Source organism: Phyllobates terribilis, unplaced genomic scaffold (assembly GCF_046119375.1).
Source record: "Phyllobates terribilis strain yellow unplaced genomic scaffold, ASM4611937v1 Scaffold_1__5_contigs__length_1240528914, whole genome shotgun sequence".
In the NCBI taxonomy this organism is placed as follows: domain Eukaryota; kingdom Metazoa; phylum Chordata; class Amphibia; order Anura; family Dendrobatidae; genus Phyllobates; species Phyllobates terribilis.
In genome coordinates, this window is record NW_027362761.1 from 653,001,266 (window position 1) to 653,016,687 (window position 15,422).

Below are 15,422 nucleotides of genomic sequence, written 5' to 3' on the forward strand. Positions count from 1 at the left end.
CCTGTACGTCTCTTCCAATGGGCATTTAAACCGTCTTTTAAGCTGCTGCGACCTGCACGTCTCTTCCAAGGGGCATTTAAACCATCTTGTTAAGCTACTGCGACCTGTACGTCTCTTCCAATGGGCATTTAAACCGTCTTGTTAAGCTACTGCGACCTCCACCGCTCTTCCAAGGGGCATTTAAACGTTCTTTTTAAGCTACTACGACCTGCACGTCTCTTCCAAGGGGCATTTAAACTGTCTTGGTAAGCTACTGCGACCTCCACCTCCCTTCCAAGGGGCATTTAAACCATCTTGTTAAGCTACTGCGATCTGCATGTCTCTTACAAGGGGCATTTAAACCGTCTTGTTAAGCTACTGTGACCTGCACGTCTCTTCCAAGGGGCATTTAGAAGGTCTTGTTAAGCTACTGCGACATGCACATCTCTTCCAAGGGGCATTTAAACCCTCTTGTTAAGCTACTGCGACCTCCACCGCTCTTCCAAGGGGCATTTAAACGATCTTGTTAAGCTCCTGCGACCTGCACATCTCTTCCAAGGGGCATTTAAACTGTCTTGGTAAGCTACTGCGACCTCCACCTCTCTTCCAAGGGGCATTTAAACCGTCTTGTTAAGCTACTGCGACATCCACCGCTCTTCCAAGGGGCATTTAAAGGGTCTTGTTAAGCTACTGTGACCTGCACGTCTCTTCCAAGGGGCATTTAAACCGTCTTGGTAAGCTACTGCGACCTGCAAGCCTCTTCCAAGGGGCATTTAAACCGTCTTGTTAAGCTACTACGACCTGCACATCTCTTCCAAGGGGCATTTAAACCATCTTGTTAAGCTACTGCGACGTGCATGTCTTTTCCAAGGGGCATTTAAACCGTCTTGTTAAGCTACTGCGACCTGCATGTCTTTTCCAAGGGGCATTTAAACCATCTTGTTAAGCTACTGTGACCTGCATGTCTTTTCCAAGGGGCATTTAAACCGTCTTGTTAAACTACTGTGACCTGCATGTCTTTTCCAATTGGCATTTAAACTGTCTTGCTAAGCTACTCTGACCTCCACCGCTCTTCCAATGGGCATTTAAACCATCTTGTTAAGCTACTGCAACCTGCTCGTCTTTTCCTTGGGGCATTTAAACCGTCTTGTTAAGCTACTGCGACCTGCACGTCTCTTGCAAGGGGCATTTAAACCGTCTTGTTAAGCTACTGCGACCTGCACGTCTCTTCCAAGGGGCATTTAAACCGTCTTGTTAAGCTACTGCGACCTGCACTTCTCTTACAAGGGGCATTTAAACCGTCTTGTTAAGCTACTGTGACATGCACGTCTCTTCCAAGGGGCATTTAAACCATCTTGTTAAGCTACTGCGACCTGTACGTCTCTTCAATGGGCATTTAAACCGTCTTGTTAAGCTGCTGCGAACTGTAGGTCTCTTCCAAGGGGCATTTAAACCGTCTTGTTAAGCTACTGCGACCTGGACGTCTCTTCCAAGGTTCATTTAAACCGTCTTGTTAAGCTACTGCGACCTGCACGTCTCTTCCAAGGGGCATTAAAACTGTCTTGTTAAGCTACTGCGACCTCCACCTCTCTTCCAAGGGGCATTTAAACCGTCTTGTTAAGCTACTGCGACCTGCACGTCTCTTCCAAAGAGAATTTAAACCGTCTTGTAAAGCTACTGCGACCTGCACGTCTCTTCCAAAGAGAATTTAAACCGTCTTGTAAAGCTACTGCGACCTGCACGTCTCTGCCAAGGGGCATTTAAACCATCTTGCTAAGCTACTGCGACCTGCACGTCTCTTCCAAGGGGCAATTAAACTATCTTGTTAAGCTACTGCGACCTGTACGTCTCTTCCAATGGGCATTTAAACCGTCTTTTAAGCTGCTGCGACCTGCACGTCTCTTCCAAGGGGCATTTAAACCATCTTGTTAAGCTACTGCGACCTGTACGTCTCTTCCAATGGGCATTAAAACCGTCTTGTTAAGCTACTGCGACCTCCACCGCTCTTCCAAGGGGCATTTAAACGGTCTTTTTAAGCTACTACGACCTGCACGTCTCTTCCAAGGGGCATTTAAACTGTCTTGGTAAGCTACTGCGACCTCCACCTCCCTTCCAAGGGGCATTTAAACCGTCTTGTTAAGCTACTGCGACCTGCAAGTCTCTTACAAGGGGCATTTAAACCGTCTTGTTAAGCTACTGCGACCTGCACGTCTCTTCCAAGGGGCATTTAAACCGTCTTGTTAAGCTACTGCGACATGCACATCTCTTCCAAGGGGCATTTAAACTGTCTTGGTAAGCTACTGCGACCTCCACCTCTCTTCCAAGGTGCATTTAAACCGTCTTGTTAAGCTACTGCGAACTGCACGTCTCTTCCAAGGTGCAATTAAACTGTCTTGTTAAGCTACTGCGACCTGCACTTCTCTTCCAAGGGGCATTTAAACCGTCTTGTTAAGCTACTGTGACATGCACGTCTCTTCCAAGGGGCATTTAAACCCTCTTGTTAAGCTACTGCGACCTCCACCGCTCTTCCAAGGGGCATTTAAACGGTCTTGTTAAGCTACTGCGACCTGCACATCTCTTCCAAGGGGCATTTAAACTGTCTTGGTAAGCTACTGCGACCTCCACCTCTCTTCCAAGGGGCATTTAAACCGTCTTGTTAAGCTACTGCGACATCCACCGCTCTTCCAAGGGGCATTTAAAGGGTCTTGTTAAGCTACTGTGACCTGCACGTCTCTTCCAAGGGGCATTTAAACCGTCTTGGTAAGCTACTGCGACCTGCAAGCCTCTTCCAAGGGGCATTTAAACCGTCTTGTTAAGCTACTGCGACCTGCACATCTCTTCCAAGGGGCATTTAAACCATCTTGTTAAGCTAATGCGACCTGCATGTCTTTTCCAAGGGGCATTTAAACCATCTTGTTAAGCTACTGTGACCTGCATGTCTCTTCCAAGGGGCATTTAAACCGTCTTGTTAAGCTACTGCGACCTGCACGTCTCTTCCAAGGGGCATTTAAACTGTCTTGTTAAGCTACTGCGACCTCCACCTCTCTTCCAAGGGGCATTTAAACCATCTTGTTAAGCTACTGCGACCTGCACGTCTCTTCCAAAGAGAATTTAAACCATCTTGTAAAGCTACTGCGAACTGCACTTCTCTTCCAAAGAGAATTTAAACCGTCTTGTAAAGCTACTGTGACCTGCACGTCTCTGCCAAGTGGCATTTAAACCGTCTTGCTAAGCTACTGCGACCTGCACGTCTCTTCAAAGAGGCAATTAAAAAGTCTTGTTAAGCTACTGTGACCTGCACGTCTCTTCCAAGGGGCATTTAAACCATCTTGTTAAGCTACTGCGACCTGTACGTCTCTTCCAATGGGCATTTAAACCATCTTGTTAAGCTACTGCGACCTGCACGTCTCTTCCAAGGGGCATTTAAACCATCATGCTAAGCTACTGCAACCTGCAAGCCTCTTCTAAGGGGCATTTAAACCCTCTTGTTAATCTACTGGGACCTGCATGTCTCTTGCAAGCGGCATTTAAACCGTCTTGTTATGCTACTGCGACCTGCACGTCTCTTCCAAGGGTCATTTAAACTGTCTTGTTAAGCTACTGCGACCTGCACGTCTCTTCCAAGGGGCATTTAAACCATCTTGTTAAGCTACTGCGACCAGCACGTCTCTTCCAAGGGGCATTTAAACTGTCTTGTTAAGCTACTTCGACCTCCACCTCTCTTCCAAGGGGCATTTAAACCATCTTGTTAAACTACTGCGACCTGCACGTCTCTTCCAAGGGGCATTTAAACCGTCTTGTTAATCTACTGCAACCTGCACATCTCTTCCAAGGGGCATTTAAACCGTCTTGTTAAGCTACTGCGACCTGCAAGCCTCTTCCAAGGGGCATTTAAACCATCTTGTTAAGCTACTGCGACCTGCACGTCTCTTCCAAGGGGCATTTAAACCATCTTGGTAAGCTACTGCGACCTGCAAGCCTTTTCCAAGGGGCATTTAAACCCTCTGGTTAAGCTACTGCGACCTGCACGTCTCTTGCAAGGGGCATTTAAACCGTCTTGTTAAGCTACTGCAACCTGCACGTCTCTTCCAAGGGGCATTTAAACCGTCTTGTTAAGCTACTGCGACCTCCACTGCTCTTCCAAGGGGCATTTAATCCATCTTGTTAATCTACTGCGACCTGCACGTCTCTTCCAAGGGGCATTTAAACCTTCTTGTTAAGCTACTGCGACCTGCACGTCTCTTCCAAGGGGCATTTAAACCGTCTTGTTAAGCTACTGCGACATGCACATCTCTTCCAAGGGGCATTTAAACCGTCTTGTTAAGCTACTGTGACCTCCACTGCTCTTCCAAGGGGCATTTAAACCGTCTTGTTAAGCTACTGCGAACTGCACGTCTCTTCCAAGGGGCATTTAAACTCTCTTGTTAAGCTACTGCGACCTGCACTTCTCTTCCAAGGGTCATTTAAACCGTCTTGTTAAGCTTCTGCGACCTGCAAGCCTCTTCCAAGGGGCATTTAAACCATCTTGTTAAGCTACTGCGACCTGCATGTCTTTTCCAAGGGGTATTTAAACCGTCTTTTTAAGCTACTGCGACCTCCACTGCTCTTACAAGGGGCATTTAAACCATCTTGTTAAGCTACTGCGACCTGCAGGTCTCTTCCAAGGGGCATATAAACCGTCTTGGTAAGCTACTGCGACCTGCAAGCCTCTTCTAAGGGGCATTTAAACCCTCTTGTTAAGCTACTGCGACCTGCAAGTCTCTTGCAAGGGGCATTTAAACCGTCTTGTTAAGCTACTGCAACCTGCACGTCTCTTCCAAGGGGCATTTAAACCGTCTTGTTAAGCTACTGCTACCTGCACGTCTCTTCCAATGAGCATTTAAGCGGTCTTGTTAGGCTACTGCGACCTGCACGTCTCTTCCAAGGGGCATTTAAACTGTCTTGTTAAGCTACTGCGACCTACATCTCTCTACCAAGGGGCATTTAAACCGTCTTGCTAAGCTACTGCGACCTGCACGTCTCTTCCAAGGGGCATTTAAACCGACTTATTAAGCTACTGCGACCTGCACGTCTCTTCCAAGGGGCATTTAAACCGTCCTCTTAAGATACTGCGACCTGCACATCTCTTCCAAGGGGCATTTAAACCGTCTTGTTAAGCTACTGCGACCTCCACTGCTCTTCCAAGGGGCATTTAATCCATCTTGTTAATCTACTGCGATCTGCACGACTCTTCCAAGGTGCATTTAAACCGTCTTGTTAAGCTACTGCGAACTGCACGTCTCTTCCAAGGTGCAATTAAACTGTCTTGTTACGCTACTGCGACCTGCACTTCTCTTCCAAGGGGCATTTAAACCGTCTTGTTAAGCTACTGTGACATGCACGTCTCTTCCAAGGGGCATTTAAACCATCTTGTTAAGCTACTGGGACCTGTACGTCTCTTCAATGGGCATTTAAACCGTCTTGTTAAGCTGCTGCGACCTGTAGGTCTCTTCCAAGGGGCATTTAAACCGTCTTGTTAAGCTACTGCAACCTGGACGTCTCTTCCAAGGTTCATTTAAACCGTCTTGTTAAGCTACTGCGACCTGAACGTCTCTTCCAAGGGGCATTTAAACTTTCTTGTTAAGCTACTGCGACCTCCACCTCTCTTCCAAGGGGCATTTAAAACTTCTTGTTAAGCTACTGCGACCTGCACGTCTCTTCCAAAGAGAATTTAAACCATCTTGTAAAGCTGCTACGACCTGCACGTCTCTTCCAAAGAGAATTTAAACCTTCTTGTAAAGCTACTACGACCTGCACGTCTCTGCCAAGGGGCATTTAAACCGTCTTGCTAAGCTTCTGCGACCAGCACGTCTCTTCCAAGGGGCAATTAAACCGTCTTGTTAAGCTACTGTGACCTGCACGTCTCTTCCAAGGGGCATTTAAACCATCTTGTTAAGCTTCTGCGACCTGTACGTCTCTTCCAATGGGCATTTAAACCGTGTTTTAAGCTGCTGCGACCTGCACGTCTCTTCCAAGGGGCATTTAAACCATCTTGTTAAGCTACTGCGACCTGTATGTCTCTTCCAATGGGCATTTAAACTGTCTTGTTAAGCTACTGCGACCTCCACCGCTCTTCCAAGGGGCATTTAAACGGTCTTTTTAAGCTACTACGACCTGCACGTCTCTTCCAAGGGGCATTTAAACTGTCTTGGTAAGCTACTGCGACCTCCACCTCCCTTCCAAGGGGCATTTAAACCGTCTTGTTAAGCTACTGCGACCTGCATGTCTCTTACAAGGGGCATTTAAACCGTCTTGTAAAGCTACTGCGACCTGCATGTCTCTTACAAGGGGCATTTAAACCGTCTTGTTAAGCTACTGCGACATGCACATCTCTTCCAAGGGGCATTTAAACCGTCTTGTTAAGCTACTGCGACCTCCACCGCTCTTCCAAGGGGCATTTAAACGGTCTTGTTAAGCTCCTGCGACCTGCACATCTCTTCCAAGGGGCATTTAAACTGTCTTGGTAAGCTACTGCGACCTCCACCTCTCTTCCAAGGGGCATTTAAACCGTCTTGTTAAGCTACTGCGACATCCACCGCTCTTCCAAGGGGCATTTAAACCGTCTTGGTAAGCTACTGCGACCTGCAAGCCTCTTCCAAGGGGCATTTAAACCGTCTTGTTAAGCTACTGCGACCTGCACATCTGTTCCAAGGGGCATTTAAACCGTCTTGTTAAGCTACTGCGACCTCCACTGCTCTTCCAAGGGGCATTTAATCCATCTTGTTAATCTACTGCGACCTGCACGTCTCTTCCAAGGGGCATTTAAACCTTCTTGTTAAGCTACTGCGACCTGCACGTCTCTTCCAAGGGGCATTTAAACCGTCTTGTTAAGCTACTGCGACATGCACATCTCTTCCAAGGGGCATTTAAACCATCTTGTTAAGCTACTGCGACCTGTACGTCTCTTCAATGGGCATTTAAACCGTCTTGTTAAGCTGCTGCGAACTGTAGGTCTCTTCCAAGGGGCATTTAAACCGTCTTGTTAAGCTACTGCGACCTGGACGTCTCTTCCAAGGTTCATTTAAACCGTCTTGTTAAGCTACTGCGACCTGCACGTCTCTTCCAAGGGGCATTAAAACTGTCTTGTTAAGCTACTGCGACCTCCACCTCTCTTCCAAGGGGCATTTAAACCGTCTTGTTAAGCTACTGCGACCTGCACGTCTCTTCCAAAGAGAATTTAAACCGTCTTGTAAAGCTACTGCGACCTGCACGTCTCTTCCAAAGAGAATTTAAACCGTCTTGTAAAGCTACTGCGACCTGCACGTCTCTGCCAAGGGGCATTTAAACCATCTTGCTAAGCTACTGCGACCTGCACGTCTCTTCCAAGGGGCAATTAAACTATCTTGTTAAGCTACTGCGACCTGTACGTCTCTTCCAATGGGCATTTAAACCGTCTTTTAAGCTGCTGCGACCTGCACGTCTCTTCCAAGGGGCATTTAAACCATCTTGTTAAGCTACTGCGACCTGTACGTCTCTTCCAATGGGCATTAAAACCGTCTTGTTAAGCTACTGCGACCTCCACCGCTCTTCCAAGGGGCATTTAAACGGTCTTTTTAAGCTACTACGACCTGCACGTCTCTTCCAAGGGGCATTTAAACTGTCTTGGTAAGCTACTGCGACCTCCACCTCCCTTCCAAGGGGCATTTAAACCGTCTTGTTAAGCTACTGCGACCTGCAAGTCTCTTACAAGGGGCATTTAAACCGTCTTGTTAAGCTACTGCGACCTGCACGTCTCTTCCAAGGGGCATTTAAACCGTCTTGTTAAGCTACTGCGACATGCACATCTCTTCCAAGGGGCATTTAAACTGTCTTGGTAAGCTACTGCGACCTCCACCTCTCTTCCAAGGTGCATTTAAACCGTCTTGTTAAGCTACTGCGAACTGCACGTCTCTTCCAAGGTGCAATTAAACTGTCTTGTTAAGCTACTGCGACCTGCACTTCTCTTCCAAGGGGCATTTAAACCGTCTTGTTAAGCTACTGTGACATGCACGTCTCTTCCAAGGGGCATTTAAACCCTCTTGTTAAGCTACTGCGACCTCCACCGCTCTTCCAAGGGGCATTTAAACGGTCTTGTTAAGCTACTGCGACCTGCACATCTCTTCCAAGGGGCATTTAAACTGTCTTGGTAAGCTACTGCGACCTCCACCTCTCTTCCAAGGGGCATTTAAACCGTCTTGTTAAGCTACTGCGACATCCACCGCTCTTCCAAGGGGCATTTAAAGGGTCTTGTTAAGCTACTGTGACCTGCACGTCTCTTCCAAGGGGCATTTAAACCGTCTTGGTAAGCTACTGCGACCTGCAAGCCTCTTCCAAGGGGCATTTAAACCGTCTTGTTAAGCTACTGCGACCTGCACATCTCTTCCAAGGGGCATTTAAACCATCTTGTTAAGCTAATGCGACCTGCATGTCTTTTCCAAGGGGCATTTAAACCATCTTGTTAAGCTACTGTGACCTGCATGTCTCTTCCAAGGGGCATTTAAACCGTCTTGTTAAGCTACTGCGACCTGCACGTCTCTTCCAAGGGGCATTTAAACTGTCTTGTTAAGCTACTGCGACCTCCACCTCTCTTCCAAGGGGCATTTAAACCATCTTGTTAAGCTACTGCGACCTGCACGTCTCTTCCAAAGAGAATTTAAACCATCTTGTAAAGCTACTGCGAACTGCACTTCTCTTCCAAAGAGAATTTAAACCGTCTTGTAAAGCTACTGTGACCTGCACGTCTCTGCCAAGTGGCATTTAAACCGTCTTGCTAAGCTACTGCGACCTGCACGTCTCTTCAAAGAGGCAATTAAAAAGTCTTGTTAAGCTACTGTGACCTGCACGTCTCTTCCAAGGGGCATTTAAACCATCTTGTTAAGCTACTGCGACCTGTACGTCTCTTCCAATGGGCATTTAAACCATCTTGTTAAGCTACTGCGACCTGCACGTCTCTTCCAAGGGGCATTTAAACCATCATGCTAAGCTACTGCAACCTGCAAGCCTCTTCTAAGGGGCATTTAAACCCTCTTGTTAATCTACTGGGACCTGCATGTCTCTTGCAAGCGGCATTTAAACCGTCTTGTTATGCTACTGCGACCTGCACGTCTCTTCCAAGGGTCATTTAAACTGTCTTGTTAAGCTACTGCGACCTGCACGTCTCTTCCAAGGGGCATTTAAACCATCTTGTTAAGCTACTGCGACCAGCACGTCTCTTCCAAGGGGCATTTAAACTGTCTTGTTAAGCTACTTCGACCTCCACCTCTCTTCCAAGGGGCATTTAAACCATCTTGTTAAACTACTGCGACCTGCACGTCTCTTCCAAGGGGCATTTAAACCGTCTTGTTAATCTACTGCAACCTGCACATCTCTTCCAAGGGGCATTTAAACCGTCTTGTTAAGCTACTGCGACCTGCAAGCCTCTTCCAAGGGGCATTTAAACCATCTTGTTAAGCTACTGCGACCTGCACGTCTCTTCCAAGGGGCATTTAAACCATCTTGGTAAGCTACTGCGACCTGCAAGCCTTTTCCAAGGGGCATTTAAACCCTCTGGTTAAGCTACTGCGACCTGCACGTCTCTTGCAAGGGGCATTTAAACCGTCTTGTTAAGCTACTGCAACCTGCACGTCTCTTCCAAGGGGCATTTAAACCGTCTTGTTAAGCTACTGCGACCTCCACTGCTCTTCCAAGGGGCATTTAATCCATCTTGTTAATCTACTGCGACCTGCACGTCTCTTCCAAGGGGCATTTAAACCTTCTTGTTAAGCTACTGCGACCTGCACGTCTCTTCCAAGGGGCATTTAAACCGTCTTGTTAAGCTACTGCGACATGCACATCTCTTCCAAGGGGCATTTAAACCGTCTTGTTAAGCTACTGTGACCTCCACTGCTCTTCCAAGGGGCATTTAAACCGTCTTGTTAAGCTACTGCGAACTGCACGTCTCTTCCAAGGGGCATTTAAACTCTCTTGTTAAGCTACTGCGACCTGCACTTCTCTTCCAAGGGTCATTTAAACCGTCTTGTTAAGCTTCTGCGACCTGCAAGCCTCTTCCAAGGGGCATTTAAACCATCTTGTTAAGCTACTGCGACCTGCATGTCTTTTCCAAGGGGTATTTAAACCGTCTTTTTAAGCTACTGCGACCTCCACTGCTCTTACAAGGGGCATTTAAACCATCTTGTTAAGCTACTGCGACCTGCAGGTCTCTTCCAAGGGGCATATAAACCGTCTTGGTAAGCTACTGCGACCTGCAAGCCTCTTCTAAGGGGCATTTAAACCCTCTTGTTAAGCTACTGCGACCTGCAAGTCTCTTGCAAGGGGCATTTAAACCGTCTTGTTAAGCTACTGCAACCTGCACGTCTCTTCCAAGGGGCATTTAAACCGTCTTGTTAAGCTACTGCTACCTGCACGTCTCTTCCAATGAGCATTTAAGCGGTCTTGTTAGGCTACTGCGACCTGCACGTCTCTTCCAAGGGGCATTTAAACTGTCTTGTTAAGCTACTGCGACCTACATCTCTCTACCAAGGGGCATTTAAACCGTCTTGCTAAGCTACTGCGACCTGCACGTCTCTTCCAAGGGGCATTTAAACCGACTTATTAAGCTACTGCGACCTGCACGTCTCTTCCAAGGGGCATTTAAACCGTCCTCTTAAGATACTGCGACCTGCACATCTCTTCCAAGGGGCATTTAAACCGTCTTGTTAAGCTACTGCGACCTCCACTGCTCTTCCAAGGGGCATTTAATCCATCTTGTTAATCTACTGCGATCTGCACGACTCTTCCAAGGTGCATTTAAACCGTCTTGTTAAGCTACTGCGAACTGCACGTCTCTTCCAAGGTGCAATTAAACTGTCTTGTTACGCTACTGCGACCTGCACTTCTCTTCCAAGGGGCATTTAAACCGTCTTGTTAAGCTACTGTGACATGCACGTCTCTTCCAAGGGGCATTTAAACCATCTTGTTAAGCTACTGGGACCTGTACGTCTCTTCAATGGGCATTTAAACCGTCTTGTTAAGCTGCTGCGACCTGTAGGTCTCTTCCAAGGGGCATTTAAACCGTCTTGTTAAGCTACTGCAACCTGGACGTCTCTTCCAAGGTTCATTTAAACCGTCTTGTTAAGCTACTGCGACCTGAACGTCTCTTCCAAGGGGCATTTAAACTTTCTTGTTAAGCTACTGCGACCTCCACCTCTCTTCCAAGGGGCATTTAAAACTTCTTGTTAAGCTACTGCGACCTGCACGTCTCTTCCAAAGAGAATTTAAACCATCTTGTAAAGCTGCTACGACCTGCACGTCTCTTCCAAAGAGAATTTAAACCTTCTTGTAAAGCTACTACGACCTGCACGTCTCTGCCAAGGGGCATTTAAACCGTCTTGCTAAGCTTCTGCGACCAGCACGTCTCTTCCAAGGGGCAATTAAACCGTCTTGTTAAGCTACTGTGACCTGCACGTCTCTTCCAAGGGGCATTTAAACCATCTTGTTAAGCTTCTGCGACCTGTACGTCTCTTCCAATGGGCATTTAAACCGTGTTTTAAGCTGCTGCGACCTGCACGTCTCTTCCAAGGGGCATTTAAACCATCTTGTTAAGCTACTGCGACCTGTATGTCTCTTCCAATGGGCATTTAAACTGTCTTGTTAAGCTACTGCGACCTCCACCGCTCTTCCAAGGGGCATTTAAACGGTCTTTTTAAGCTACTACGACCTGCACGTCTCTTCCAAGGGGCATTTAAACTGTCTTGGTAAGCTACTGCGACCTCCACCTCCCTTCCAAGGGGCATTTAAACCGTCTTGTTAAGCTACTGCGACCTGCATGTCTCTTACAAGGGGCATTTAAACCGTCTTGTAAAGCTACTGCGACCTGCATGTCTCTTACAAGGGGCATTTAAACCGTCTTGTTAAGCTACTGCGACATGCACATCTCTTCCAAGGGGCATTTAAACCGTCTTGTTAAGCTACTGCGACCTCCACCGCTCTTCCAAGGGGCATTTAAACGGTCTTGTTAAGCTCCTGCGACCTGCACATCTCTTCCAAGGGGCATTTAAACTGTCTTGGTAAGCTACTGCGACCTCCACCTCTCTTCCAAGGGGCATTTAAACCGTCTTGTTAAGCTACTGCGACATCCACCGCTCTTCCAAGGGGCATTTAAACCGTCTTGGTAAGCTACTGCGACCTGCAAGCCTCTTCCAAGGGGCATTTAAACCGTCTTGTTAAGCTACTGCGACCTGCACATCTGTTCCAAGGGGCATTTAAACCGTCTTGTTAAGCTACTGCGACCTCCACTGCTCTTCCAAGGGGCATTTAATCCATCTTGTTAATCTACTGCGACCTGCACGTCTCTTCCAAGGGGCATTTAAACCTTCTTGTTAAGCTACTGCGACCTGCACGTCTCTTCCAAGGGGCATTTAAACCGTCTTGTTAAGCTACTGCGACATGCACATCTCTTCCAAGGGGCATTTAAACCGTCTTGTTAAGCTACTGTGACCTCCACTGCTCTTCCAAGGGGCATTTAAACCGTCTTGTTAAGCTACTGCGAACTGCACGTCTCTTCCAAGGGGCATTTAAACTCTCTTGTTAAGCTACTGCGACCTGCACTTCTCTTCCAAGGGTCATTTAAACCGTCTTGTTAAGCTTCTGCGACCTGCAAGCCTCTTCCAAGGGGCATTTAAACCATCTTGTTAAGCTACTGCGACCTGCATGTCTTTTCCAAGGGGTATTTAAACCGTCTTTTTAAGCTACTGCGACCTCCACTGCTCTTACAAGGGGCATTTAAACCATCTTGTTAAGCTACTGCGACCTGCAGGTCTCTTCCAAGGGGCATTTAAACCGTCTTGGTAAGCTACTGCGACCTGCAAGCCTCTTCTAAGGGGCATTTAAACCCTCTTGTTAAGCTACTGCGACCTGCAAGTCTCTTGCAAGGGGCATTTAAACCGTCTTGTTAAGCTACTGCAACCTGCACGTCTCTTCCAAGGGGCATTTAAACCGTCTTGTTAAGCTACTGCTACCTGCACGTCTCTTCCAATGAGCATTTAAGCGGTCTTGTTAGGCTACTGCGACTTGCACGTCTCTTCCAAGGGGCATTTAAACTGTCTTGTTAAGCTACTGCGACCTACATCTCTCTACCAAGGGGCATTTAAACCGTCTTGCTAAGCTACTGCGACCTGCACGTCTCTTCCAAGGGGCATTTAAACCGACTTATTAAGCTACTGCGACCTGCACGTCTCTTCCAAGGGGCATTTAAACCGTCTTCTTAAGATACTGCGACCTGCACATCTCTTCCAAGGGGCATTTAAACCGTCTTGTTAAGCTACTGCGACCTCCACTGCTCTTCCAAGGGGCATTTAATCCATCTTGTTAATCTACTGCGATCTGCACGTCTCTTCCAAGGTGCATTTAAACCGTCTTGTTAAGCTACTGCGAATTGCACGTCTCTTCCAAGGTGCAATTAAACTGTCTTGTTAAGCTACTGCGACCTGCACTTCTCTTCCAAGGGGCATTTAAACCGTCTTGTTAAGCTACTGTGACATGCACGTCTCTTCCAAGGGGCATTTAAACCATCTTGTTAAGCTACTGGGACCTGTACGTCTCTTCAATGGGCATTTAAACCGTCTTGTTAAGCTGTTGCGACCTGTAGGTCTCTTCCAAGGGGCATTTAAACCGTCTTGTTAAGCTACTGCGACCTGGACGTCTCTTCCAAGGTTCATTTAAACCGTCTTGTTAAGCTACTGCGACCTGAACGTCTCTTCCAAGGGGCATTTAAACTTTCTTGTTAAGCTACTGCGACCTCCACCTCTCTTCCAAGGGGCATTTAAACCTTCTTGTTAAGCTACTGCGACCTGCACGTCTCTTCCAAAGAGAATTTAAACCGTCTTGTAAAGCTGCTGCGACCTGCACGTCTCTTCCAAAGAGAATTTAAACCTTCTTGTAAAGCTACTATGACCTGCACGTCTCTGCCAAGGGGCATTTAAACCGTCTTGCTAAGCTTCTGCGACCAGCACGTCTCTTCCAAGGGGCAATTAAACCGTCTTGTTAAGCTACTGTGACCTGCACGTCTCTTCCAAGGGGCATTTAAACCATCTTGTTAAGCTTCTGCGACCTGTACGTCTCTTCCAATGGGCATTTAAACCGTGTTTTAAGCTGCTGCGACCTGCACGTCTCTTCCAAGGGGCATTTAAACCATCTTGTTAAGCTACTGCGACCTGTATGTCTCTTCCAATGGGCATTTAAACTGTCTTGTTAAGCTACTGCGACCTCCACCGCTCTTCCAAGGGGCATTTAAACGGTCTTTTTAAGCTACTACGACCTGCACGTCTCTTCCAAGGGGCATTTAAACTGTCTTGGTAAGCTACTGCGACCTCCACCTCCCTTCCAAGGGGCATTTAAACCGTCTTGTTAAGCTACTGCGACCTGCATGTCTCTTACAAGGGGCATTTAAACCGTCTTGTTAAGCTACTGCGACCTGCATGTCTCTTACAAGGGGCATTTAAACCGTCTTGTTAAGCTACTGCGACATGCACATCTCTTCCAAGGGGCATTTAAACCGTCTTGTTAAGCTACTGCGACCTCCACCGCTCTTCCAAGGGGCATTTAAACGGTCTTGTTAAGCTCCTGCGACCTGCACATCTCTTCCAAGGGGCATTTAAACTGTCTTGGTAAGCTACTGCGACCTCCACCTCTCTTCCAAGGGGCATTTAAACCGTCTTGTTAAGCTACTGCGACATCCACCGCTCTTCCAAGGGGCATTTAAAGGGTCTTGTTAAGCTACTGTGACCTGCACGTCTCTTCCAAGGGGCATTTAAACCGTCTTGGTAAGCTACTGCGACCTGCAAGCCTCTTCCAAGGGGCATTTAAACCGTCTTGTTAAGCTACTGCGACCTGCACATCTCTTCCAAGGGGCATTTAAACCATCTTGTTAAGCTACTGCGACCTGCATGTCTTTTCCAAGGGGCATTTAAACCGTCTTGTTAAGCTACTGCGACCTGCATGTCTTTTCCAAGGGGCATTTAAACCATCTTGTTAAGCTACTGTGACCTGCATGTCTTTTCCAAGGGGCATTTAAACCGTCTTGTTAAACTACTGTGACCTGCATGTCTTTTCCAATTGGCATTTAAACTGTCTTGCTAAGCTACTCTGACCTCCACCGCTCTTCCAATGGGCATTTAAACCATCTTGTTAAGCTACTGCAACCTGCTCGTCTTTTCCTTGGGGCATTTAAACCGTTTTGTTAAGCTACTGCGACCTGCACGTCTCTTGCAAGGGGCATTTAAACCGTCTTGTTAAGCTACTGCGACCTGCACGTCTCTTCCAAGGGGCATTTAAACCGTCTTGTTAAGCTACTGCGACCTCCACTGCTCTTCCAAGGGGCATTTAATCCATCTTGTTAATCTACTGCGATCTGCTCGTCTCTTCCAAGGTGCATTTAAACCGTCTTGTTA